Here is an 11100-nt window from a genome sequence, read left to right on the forward strand (position 1 = left end):
TCCTGAAAGATCCTTCACTCATGCGGCCAAACATACCCTCTTAAACTGACTATCTGTAAATCCTCGACTTAGGCATGTCATTTACAAAATAGTCTCCAATACTCTACTCAGCAAATTAGATGCAGTCTTCACAGTCGCCATCCGTTTTCAACCAAAGCCCCATATTACTACCCCACCACTGTGACCTGTATGCTCCGTTGGCTGGTCCTCGCGACATATTCGTCCCAAACACACTGGCTCCAGTCATCTATAGAGTCTTTTGCTTGGTAAAGCTCCACCTTATCTCAGCTCACTGGTCACCAGTAGCAACCCCACCATAGCACGCGCTCCAGCAGGTTGATTCACTGGTCATTCCCCAAAGCCAACGCTCATTTTGCCGCCCTCTCCTTCCAGTTCTTCTGTTGCCAATGACTGGAACGAATTGCAAAAATCATTGAAGTTGGAGACTTATATCTCCCTCACTAACTTCAAGCATTGGCTGTCAGAGCAGCTTACCGATCGCTGCAGCTGTACACAGCCCATGTGTAAATAGCCCACCCAACTACCTACCTCATCCCCATATTATTATTTTTTACTCTTTTGCACCCCAGTATTTCTACTTGCACATCCTCATCTGCACATCTATCACTCCAGTGGTAATTGCTAAATTGTAATTACTTCGCCACTATTGGCCTATTTATTGCCTTACCTCCTTACTTCATTTGCACACACTGCATATAGATCCCTCTTTTGTGTTATTGACTGTACGTTTGTTTATCCGATGTGTAACTCTGTGTTGTTGTTTTTGTCGCACTGCTTTGTTTTATCTTGGCCAGGTCGCAGTTGTAAATGAGAACTTGTTCTGAACTGGCCTACCTGGTTAAATAAAGGTGGAAAAAAATCAAAAAGAGTGCACGACAAAACCTATTCCCCCTCAGGAGACTGAAAAGATTTGGCATGGGTCCTCAGATCCTCAAAAGGTTCTACAGCTGCACCATCGAGAGCATCCTGACTGGCTGCATCACTGCCTGGTAATGCAACTGCTTGGCGTCCGACCGCAAGGCACTACAGAGGGTAGTACGAATGGCCCAGTACGTCCCCGGGGCCAAGCTTCCTGCCATCCAGGACCTCTATACCAGGCGGTGTCAGAGGAAGGCCCTAAATATTGTCAACGACTCCTGCCACCCTAGTCATAGACTGTTCTCTCTGCTACCGCACGGCAAAGCGTTACCGGAGCGCCAAGTCTAGGTCCAAGAGGATTCTAAACAGCTTCTACGCCCAAACCATAAGACTCCTAAACACCTAATGAAATGGCTACCCAGACCATTTGCATTTCCCCCCTCCCCCTCTTTACACCACTGCTGCTCTCTGTTGTTGTCATGTTTCTACACCTGCATTGCTTGCTGTCTGGGGTTTTAGGCTGGGTTTCTGTACAGCACTTTGAGATATCAGCTGATGTAAGAAAAGCTTTATAAATACATTTGATTTGATTTATGCATAGTCACTTTAATAACTCTACCTACATGTACATACTACCTCAACTAACCGGGGGCCCCGCACATTGACTCTGTATCGGTACCCTCCTGTATATAGTCTCGCTATTGTTATTTCACTGCTGCTCTTTAATTACTTGTTACTTTTATTTCTTATTCTTATCCATATATTTTTTAACTGCACTGTTGGTTGGGGCTCGTAAGTAAGCTTTTCACTGTAAGGTCTACCTACACCTGCTGTATTCAACATTTCACTGTAAGGTGTACTACACCTGCTGTATTCAACATTTCACTGTAAGGTCTACTACACCTGCTGTATTCAACATTTCACTGTAAGGTCTACTACACCTGCTGTATTCGGCGCATGTGACTAATAACATTTGATTTGATATGGTGGCAGTAGCTAGATAACAAACCTGTTACGCTCCAAATGGCTCCCTAGTCCCTATATAGTGCACTACTTGGGCCCTGGTTGAAACTACTGCACTGTGTGGGGAATAGGGAGCCATTTTGTGATGGACCCTCTGTCCTAATCCATAGACTGCTTTCAAGGTAATGAAACCACACTCTGTCACCTGGGCCACACCTGGGCCACACCTGGCCACACCTGGGCCACACCTGGGCCACACCTGGGCCACACCTGGGCCACACCTGGGCCACACCTGGGCCACACCTGGGCCACACCTGGGCCACACCCGGGCCACACCTGGGCCACAGGTAACCTCACAGTAGTTCTCTATAAAGTTCTGAACCCAATCAGAATGGCCTTGGATGGCAGTTATTGAGAGAACGACGGTCGTGATGTGAAAATACTGATCGTACAAATGTCATCTTCAGCTACTGCAGTTTGTCAACGATGTCAATGCAGTCGTGTCTTATAAGCCCAATGGGCGGAGCATCCTGAAGACTCAAGACAGTGTAACAACAAAATGTATCAAATTAAATAAAATGTGTCCCTGGTTTCTTGGGGGTATACCGAGGGGGGTTATGCCGTGTGGGCTGGAATTCTGAGGCTGAAAGGAGAGGCTATGCTAGGCTAGAAGGAAGGGAGAGGTGAGGGAGCTAGTGAGAAATTGAACCAGTAACAAGCTAAGGAGAGAGACCAAGGAGCTAGGAGAGAGACCAAGGAGCTAGGAAGGGAGGCAAGGCACAGTGAGAGACATGAAACTACATCCAGCAAGGAAAGAGACTAAAGAGAGAGAGACCAAGGAGCTAGGAGAGAGAACAAGGAGCTAGGAGAGAGACCAAGGAGCTAGGAAGGGAGGCAAGGCACAGTGAGAGACATGAAACTAGAGCCATCAAGGAGCTAGGGAGCGAGAAGAGAGACATGAAACTAGAGCCATCAAGGAGCTAGGGAGCGAGAAGAGAGACATGAAACTCAAACCATTAAGGAGAGAGATTATATTCTAGAGAAGTCAACTGGGATCTACAACAAAGGATTTATAAAATAAAATAAAGAGAACTAGATGATCTAAAAAAGCGAACTAGACGACCAAGACTAGACCAAACTAGACGATCAAGACTAGACCAAACTAGACGACCAAGACATAGACCAAACTAGGCGACCAGACTAGACCAAACTAGACGATCAAGACGAGACCAAACTAGACGACCAAGACTAGACGACCAAGACTAGACCAAACTAGACGACCAAGACTAGACCAAACTAACGACCAAGACTAGACCAAACTAGACGACCAAGACAGACCAAACTAGACGACCAAGACTAGACCAAACTAGACGACCAAGACCAAACTAGACGACCAAGACTAGACCAAACTAGGCGACCAAGACTAGACCAAACTAGACGATCAAGACTAGACCAAACTAGACGACCAAGGACTAGACCAAACTAGACGCCAAGACTAGACCAAAACTGACAACCAGACTAGACCAAAACTAGACAACCAAGACTAGACCAAACTAGACAACCAAGACTAGACCCAAACTAGACGGCCAAGACTAGAACAAATTAGTCGATCAAGACTAGACCAACGAGCAAGACTAGACCAAACTAGACCAAACTAGACGATCAATTCTAGACCAAACTAGACGATCTAGGACAGACACCTAGACAAATGGCACCCTATCTCCTATACAGGGCACTACTTTGAACAGAGCCCTGTGGGATAGAACAGGTAAAAGCCTGAGGAGTGGAGAAAGTAGTAAACTATACAGGGCACTACTTTTGAACAGAGCCCTGTGGGATAGAACAGGTAAAAGCCTGACGAGTGGAGAAAGTAGTAAACTATACAGGGCACTACTGAACCCTGTTTATCGGATCCACCGGCGACACCTATTGGCCAACAACCAACATTACAACTCAGAAGGTATATTAACATGCAGTAATACTGGACATGACAGCACGTATATGTAATTGTATTTGTACAGTACATTTAATGATGAATGGTTCCTCTATAGTAACCACGGAAGAAGTTGTATCTATTACATCATCTCATCAAACAGGGGATTTCATTAGAACAAACGACAACAAATCTGAATATACGTTGACGGCATGGAATGGTTAGTTTCTATTCAATACCATGGAATGGTTGGTTCTTTTGGACAATAAAGTTGTATTCTTGACAGTGTATAGAATATAGTAAACGGATGTTGGATGGAATTTAACGTAGTAGAAGAGCATCACAGCAGCTTCGGTGATCTCCCTGGACGCACTAAAGCCTGTGTTGGTCCCGTAGCCGTCCCAGTCAAAGCCAGTGAAGTCACCACACTGACTAGGAGCATCCTCAGGAAGTGTCCACCACCTCCTATACAGTACTGCACACACACACACACACACACACACACACACACACACACACACACACACACACACACAGAGTTATGAAACAGATGGACACATGCATGCCTTCTAATGCTTCCAGCACACAGACACACACAAACAAACAAACAGACACACACATAGACACACAAACAAACAAACAGACACACACATAGACACACAAACAAACAGACACACACAGACACACACAAACAAACAAACAGACACACACAGACACTCACAAAACAAACAAACAGGACACTCACAAACAAACAAACGACACACACAGACACACACAAACAAACAAACAGACACACACATAGACACACAAACAAACAGACAGACAACAGACACACACAAACAAACAAACAGACAACACACAGACACTCACAAACAAACAAACAGACCACACACATAGACACAAAACAAACAGACACACACAAAAACAAACAAACAGACACACACATAGACACACAAACAAACAGACACCACACATAGACACACAAACAGACACACCACATAGACACACAAACCACACACACAAACAAACAGACACACACAAACACACATAGACACAAACAAAACATACACACAAACAAAACATAACACAAACAAACATACACACAACACACAGACACACAGACCACACAGACACACAGACACCACAGACAACCACAGACACACAGGCACACAGACACACAGGACACACAGACACACTCACAGACACACACACACTCACAAGACACAGACACAGATACAGACACACAGACCACACACACAACACACAGGACACACAGACACACACACACACAGTAATATTTGCCTTTAAAAATACCACAATTGTTCCTTTTAACTTACATGTTCAGTGTTACAGCCAGTTGGTTTGACCCCAGAGCAGATGGCCATGGCTGCTCGTTCATAATTTATGACTCTGAACGTGATGAAGCCAGGTTAAACTCACCTTTAGGAGATAAAGAACATGGCAGAAACATGATTTAAACGTAACAAGCCACGTCATTTATTCCATAGACAGATTCCCCTTCTGTATAAACTTAATGACAGTAACGTTTTGATATCTACAAGGCGTATATACGTGTAGTATATTCATAAAACTGTGTGGTTCGAGCCCTAAATGCTGATTGGCTGATTCCGTGTATATCAGACCGATATACCACAGGTATGTCAAAAATTTATTTTTACTGCTCTAATTAACATTGGTAACCAGTTTATAATAGCAATAATGCTCCTCGGGGGTTGTGGGATATGGCCGATATACCACGGCTAAGGGCTGTATCCAGGCACTCTGCGTTGCGTCGGCCTAAGAACAGCCCTTAGCCGTGGTATATTGGCCATATACCACACCTCCTTAAATATATGTTCTTTTCAGGGGGTGTATATTTAGTTTGACTGAAAGACTATATATGTCTATGTGTCATGGTGGATAAAGTATGATTGAATAAAAATCACATACTTCCTGAGATAAAGGAACAACAGTTTATACAGTGAGGGGAAGTTTACATACACTTAGGTGGGAGTCATTAAAACTCGTTTTTCAATCACTCCACAAATTTCTTTTAACAAACTATAGTTTTGGCAAGTCGGTTACAACATCTACTTTGGGCATGACACAAGTAATTTTTCCAACAATTGTTTACAAACAGATCATTTCACTTATAATTCACTGTATCACATTCCAGTGGTCAGAAGTTTACATACACTAAATGATGTCATGGCTTTTAGAAGCTTCTGATAGGCTAATTGACATCAATTTGAGTCAATTGGAGGTGTACCTGTGTACATATTTCAAGGCCTACCTTCAAACTCAGTGCCTCTTTGCTTGACATCATGGGAAAATCAAAAGAAGTCAGGCAAGACCCAGAAAAACAATTGTAGACCTCCACAAGTCTGGTTCATCCTTGGGAACAATTTCCAAATGCCTGAAGGTACCACGTTCATCTGTACAAACAATAGTACGCCAGTATAAACACCATGGGACCACGCAGCCGTCATACCGCTCAGGAAGGAGACGTTCTGTCTCTAGAGATGAACGTACTTCCGTGCGAAAAGTGCAAATCAATCCCAAAACAAACGCAAAGGACCTTGTGAAGATGCTGGAGGAAACAGTATCTATATCCACAGTAAATGAGTCCTATATCAACATAACCTGAATGGCCGCTCAGCAAGGAAGAAGCCACTGCTACAAAACCGCCATAAAAAAGCTGAGACTACGGTTTGCAACTGCACATGGGGACAAAGATCGTACTTTTTGGAGAAATGCCCTCTGGTCTGATGAAACAAAAATGGAACTGTTTGGCCATAACATAATCGTTATGTTTGGAGGAAAAGGGATGCTTGCAAGCTGAAGAACACCATCCCAACCGTGAAGCACGGGGGTGGCAGCATCATGTTGTGGGGGTGCTTTGCTGCAGGAGGGACTGGTGCACTTTACAAAATGGATGGCTCATGAGGAAGGAAAATATGTGGATATATTGAAAACAACATCTCAAGACATCAGTCAGGAGTTAAAGCTTGGTTCAAATGGGTCTTCCAATGGACAATGACCCCAAGCATACTTCAAAGTTGTGGCAAAATGGCTTAAGGACAACAAAGTCAAGGTATTGAAGTGGCCCTCACAAAGCCCTGATCTCAATCCTATAGAAAATGTGTGGGCAGAACTGAAAAAGGCTGTGCGAGCAAGGAGGCCTACAAACCTGACTCAGTTACACCAGCTCTGTCAGGAGGAATGGGCCAAAATTCACCCAACTTATTGTGGGAAGCTTGTGGAAGGCTACCCGACACGTTTGACCCAAGTTAAACAATTTAATGGCAATGCTACCAAATACTAATTTAATGTATGTAAACTTCTGACCCACTGGGAATGTGATGAAGGAAATAAAAGCTGAAAAAAAATCATTTTCTCTACTATTTATTCTGACATTTCAAATTCTTAAAATAAAGTGGTGATCCTAACTGACCTAAGGCAGGGCATTTTTTACTAGGATTAAATGTCAGGAATTGTGAAAACTGAGTTTAAATGTATTTGGCTAAGCTGTATGTAAACTTCCGTCTTCAACTCTATGTCTACAGATATATTTCATTAAATCACTCTCTTTCAATAGTTCATGGTTGATCAAATTAAAGAGGCCCCTTACTCTTGAGCTGGGTCCATACAGCTGTCTGGTGGTTTCTGTGTCTCCATGGTCATAGACAACAGGAACGGATGGTCCTCTGTTGCTGCAAGACCCCACGTTGTATCTCACCGGGTGGGTCTGGGATATCAGAACACAACATGTCATTCATGTTGAGCTTCATCAAGCACCCAGCTGTTTGACCCACTGTGGGGGTCTCAAGACTGTGTTAACCTGCTGAGCTAAAGCCTAGGCATAAGCTTGATGCATTAGTTTGTCAAAATTATTCATAACGCAAATGTGGACCAAACCACCTCAAACACCTGTGTAAGTACATTTAACAAAAACACATCAATTATTGTGTGTGCGTGTGTGTGTGTGTGTGTGTGTGTGTGTGTGTGTGTGTGTGTGTGTGTGTGTGTGTGTGTGTGTGTGTGTGTGTGTGTGTGTGTGTGTGTGTGTGTGTGTGTGGTGTGTGTGTGTGTGTGTGTGTGTGTGTGTGTGTGTTGTGTTTGATACCTTGAAGAGTTGGTGCAGGTTGCCCTCATGCAGGGTGAGGAAGCGGCTCTCTGTGTGGTAACGCAGGATGGACGCCAGGTTCAGTGTTCCATAGGAGAGTTGTTGGGAACGTGCCACACAGACATGTCCTCCGCCACGATGTCATAATACCCAGGGTCGAAAGAGAGATGTTATTAATACCCAGGGTTCTGAGGAGACAGGAGAGATTAAACCAGGGTCGAGGGAGACAGGAGGAGATGTATTAATACCCAGGGTTCTGAGGGAGACAGGAGGAGATGTATTAATACCCAGGGTTCTGAGGGAGACAGGAGGAGATGTATTGATTTGTGTTTTGATTCAGGAAATGCACTGTAATTCCAATTCCAATTTTTCAATGCATTTCAATGGGAAGAATTTAAAATTGTAACATGGTTAACTTTCTAGACAGACTGGAATTGAAATGGAATTGAGCCCAACCCTGCTGTACAAGTTTTTAACATTAGTTTAGTTTACACCCCATCGTATGATATAGCAATCTGATCATCTATTTAACATATCAGCTTAAACCCCATCATATCATATAGCAATCTGATGCCCGACTGTACAGTCGATGTGTTGGATATCGGGGAAAAACGATCTAGTCTAAACAACACTCAATTGATTGAGATTGAGACTAGACCGTCAAGACCAGACAAAAGTAGATGATTTAGAAAAATACATATAGACTAGACAAAACTAGATGATCTAGAAAAAGTGATTGAGACTAGACCGTCAAGACTAGACAAAAGTAGATGATCTAGAAAAATATATCTAGACTAGACAAAACTAGATGATCTAGAAAAAGCGATTGAGACTAGACCGTCTAGACTAGACAAAAGTAGATGATCTAGAAAAAGACATCTAGACAACACTAGATGATCTAGAAAAAGCGATTGAGACTAGACCGTCTAGACTAGACAAGACAAAACAAGTTGTTCTACCTTGAAGTCGTCAGAGGTGGCGCCCTCTGCTGTTCCAAAGGTGACCCTGTTGGCCCAGTTCCCCTCTCCGTCTGGCCGGTTGGGGTTACTACCCTGCTCACTGGACCAGCGGTCACCCACCGTGCACTTCCCATACATGTTGTTCTCGTGCACGCTCGCCACCAGGGTCCAGCCGCCGCCCGCTGTGGTCATGTCACAGAAGGCCTGGTACACCACCCCGCTGGCCGTAGTCAGGTAGTACAGACCATCTGACAGACAGAGAAATATATTAGAAATATGTATACAAATATATTGAAATGTACATAATTACGTATGTTGAAATATGTAAATAGATACTGTACCAGTTAAAAGTTCGGACACACCTCCTTATTCTAGGTTTTTTCTATATTTGTACTATTTTCTACATTGTAGAATAATAGTGAAGATATCAAAACTATTAAATAATACAAATGGAATCATGTAGTATCTAAAAAAGTGTTAAACAAATCAAAATATATTTGAGATTTGAGATTCTTCAAAGTAGCCACCCTTTGCCTTGATGACAGCTTTGCACACTCTTGGCATCCTTTTTCTTGTTTGGTTACTACATGATTCCATATGTGTTATTTCATAGTTTTGATGTCTTCACTGTAATTCTACAATGTAGAAAATAGTAAAAATAAAGAAAAATCCTGGAATGAGTAGCTGTGTCCTGGTACTGTATCTTGAAATATATACCTACATATATTGAAGTATTTAACAATATATTGAACTATATACTTACGTATAAGCAAGTGTAAACCTAAATATACTAACATATATGTAAATATAACAAACTAAATGCCTAAATATATCTAAATACAACGAAATATAGATGCCCAACTGATGAGTAAATTCTTTGTAACCATGGTGATACTCAATGTACTGTAAACGCAGCACCAAACATAACCACCGGGTGGCGACAGATAAACAGTACAAGATTGTCACTGCTATTCTTTCTGTTGTAGTTTGAGTGATCAGACATGAATAATACTTTAATATACAGCACCGCAGTGTACAGCAGTTATAAACATGGGTGGTCCTGTGTAGCACAGAGCAAGGCAACGTTAGGATTGTGGGTTAATATCCCACTGGGGAAACCCATGTGAAAATGTTTACACGTAATCCTGTAAGACGCTTTGAATAAAAGCATCTATAGTTAATCAAAAGGCATATATAGTTAATATATTATTATTATTATTATTGTATAAAAATGTTTCTTACCTTTGTGTTGGTTATATCTGTCCCTTGTTTCTTTACAGCTCCTGGCAACGTATCGTGTTCTGTTCCTCAGCCTCTCCAAGCTGTTGAAGTCTGTTCTGAGAGACTGGAAACTGGGCCCAACCTCGACTGCATGTCTGCCCTCGTGGACGGCCTGCACGGCTACTGGAAATCAAGAAGATGAGAGGAAAGTTAAATACTTGATACAGACACGTGTGTGTTTTATTATTTTTATTATATTTAACTAGGCAAGTCAGTTAAGAACAAATTCTCATTTACAATGACGGCCTACCCCGGCCAAACCCGGACGACACTGGGCCAATTGTGCGCCGCCCTATGGGATGTGTTGAGGGGGAAAAACGATTTAATCCGTTTTAGAATACGGATGTAACATAACGAAATGTGGAAGTCAAGGGGTCTGAATACTTTCGAATGCACTGAAAACCTGAATCCAATAATCACAGGTTTGTTTGATCAAGTTGATTAGTGGAATACGGTGTGTAGTGCTAAAAACTATAATGGCCCCTTTTTACCCCCAAGACCAGGATGAAAAAACCCTGGTATAGACAGGGGACAACCAGGACCAGGATGAAAAAACCCTGGTATAGACAGGGGACAACCAGGACCAGGATGAAAAACCCTGGTATAGACAGGGGACAACCAAGACCAGGATGAAAAAACCTGGTATAGACAAACCGACACAAATGAAAACACTGGTATAGACAGGGGACAACCAGACCAGGATGAAAAACCCTGGTATAGACAGGGGACAACCAGGACCAGGATGAAAACACTGGTATAGACAGGGAACAACCAGGACCAGGATAAAAACACTGGTATAGACAGGGGACAACCAGGACCAGGATGAAAACACTGGTATAGACAGGAACAACCAGGACCAGGATAAAAACACTGGTATAGACAGGGGACAACCAGGACCAGGATGAAAACACTGGTATAGACAGGGAACAACCAGGACCAGGATCTCGCTCTTTTTTTTT

General features: G+C 42.9%; 1 pseudogene; it reads right to left on the reverse strand.

Moving 5' to 3' along the window:
- Positions 1-3926: 3926 nt before the first annotated feature.
- Positions 3927-11100, reverse strand: part of LOC112076495 (intelectin-like) — a 34510-nt pseudogene continuing 27336 nt past the window's right edge.

This window comes from Salvelinus sp. IW2-2015, unplaced genomic scaffold, assembly GCF_002910315.2.
Source record: "Salvelinus sp. IW2-2015 unplaced genomic scaffold, ASM291031v2 Un_scaffold3794, whole genome shotgun sequence".
NCBI classification, from domain to species: Eukaryota; Metazoa; Chordata; class Actinopteri; order Salmoniformes; family Salmonidae; genus Salvelinus; species Salvelinus sp. IW2-2015.